This window comes from Neoarius graeffei, chromosome 15, assembly GCF_027579695.1.
Source record: "Neoarius graeffei isolate fNeoGra1 chromosome 15, fNeoGra1.pri, whole genome shotgun sequence".
In the NCBI taxonomy this organism is placed as follows: Eukaryota; Metazoa; Chordata; class Actinopteri; order Siluriformes; family Ariidae; genus Neoarius; species Neoarius graeffei.
In genome coordinates, this window is record NC_083583.1 from 50,815,721 (window position 1) to 50,817,596 (window position 1,876).

The following is a 1,876-nucleotide window of genomic DNA, read 5'->3' on the forward strand; positions in this document are numbered from 1 at the left end:
TCTACCTCCTCTTGAAGTCGTCCCTGAACGCATGCGGCATCCCTCCTGGAGACCTTGAGACACTTGCTTCCAACCGGACCACTTGGAGGAGCACAGTCAAGAATGGAGTCCAGTCCTTTGAGGAGAACTGCACAGCCTGAAGACTCCACCCAACTGCCCCAGCCAGCGTCTTCCCTTGCACCATCTGCCCCTGGATTTGTGGGTCCCACATTGGTCTCCTTTCTCACATGCGGGCCCATGAAAGGTGTCGAGAGGATGGACGTCAGAGGGGAGGAAGATGAAACGTCATCGTCGACCACGACGGACTGCCGTAAGCAAGAAGTAAGAAGCAAGCTACTAGCCTTTTTAAAGAATTTTGCAGAACCATTTTGTGGTATTACAGTAAATTACTCAAAAGTTATTTCACCATTGAGGCAGCACGGTGGTGTAGTGGTTAGCACTATTGCCTCACAGCAAGAAGGTCTGGGTTCGAGCCCCGTGGCCGACGAGGGCCTTTCTGTGCAGAGTTTGCATGTTTTCTGCGTGGGTTTCCTCCGGGTGCTCCGGTTTCCCCCACAGTCCAAAGACATGCAGGTTAGGTTAACTGGTGACTCTAAATTGACCGTAGGTGTGAATGGTTGTCTGTGTCTATGTGTCGGCCCTGTGATGACCTGGCGACTTGTCCAGGGTGTACCCCGCCTTTCGCCCGTAGTCAGCTGGGATAGGCTCCAGCTTGCCTGCGACCCTGTAGAACAGGATAGAGATAATGAGATGAGATCTCTCCATTGATATAGATAAAATAGCTTGTTTTCTTCCTGCTAAACTGAAGACACTAAGTACAGATTTTTGAGAAAAATAAACACACACACACTACAGTTGACTTGCTAACTTTAGGACTGCAGTTGTCATGAACAGTTTTGCACTCAAGTTTCCATTAATGAAGAGTTATAACATCAACGAAACTGACTTCATGTTAAAACTGTTAATGTTATAGTCATGTTATTTGTTGTTGTCCAGGTGAGGATTGGTTCCCTTTTGGGTCTGGTTCCTCTCGAGGTTTCTTCCTCGTGTCATCTGGGGGAGTTTTTCCTTGCCACCGTCGCCACGGGCTTGCTCATTGGGGATAGATTAGGGATAAAATTGGCTCATGTCTTGGGTCATTCAAATTCTGTAAAGCTGCTTTGGGACAATATCTATTGTTAAAAGCACTATACAGACAAACTTGACTTGACTTGACACGCACGCAACGAACTGAATTTCACAATGTAGGCATTTGAAGGACTTGACATTGCCTCAAACAATGCTTGTGCAACATTTTGGGCTGAACATAGCCCAGCTTTAAACATGCGTGCAGCAGCATTTTATACTTTTTATTTTTCTGCCTATAACATTTGACACTTCCACTTTACAAAAAATGTTTAACCAAAAAAACTATGCGGAAATGCTTTAACTTTCACTGTGTCTATCTTTATGGAAAAACATCTTGAGATGAGGAGTCAATTTTTGTTTGTTTGTTTGTTTGCCATCCACAAATCTATTTGTTACATGTAAATAATGGTTAAAATATCTAAGGATTTGCTCGAGGAAACCAATTAGATCAACATAGCAACAGAAAATCTGAATAATGTGCTCAATGAGCCAAAGATTAGATATTAGATTGGCATATTAGCATTATATTCCTTCCTCTGCTGTAGCAGGATTCAGTCAGTCCAAATATGGATAAACAGACAGTCTCACAAGCCAGTCACAAGCTGATTTCCTCTTAAATAGTGCTGCCTAATGAATATGCCCTGTGTGGAATCTCAAAGGTGCGGCCTTTAAAGCAAGATCATAATGACATTATTACACTGTTGACACAGGTTAAATGCCGGAAATATCTTTTTAATGCTTGGATGAA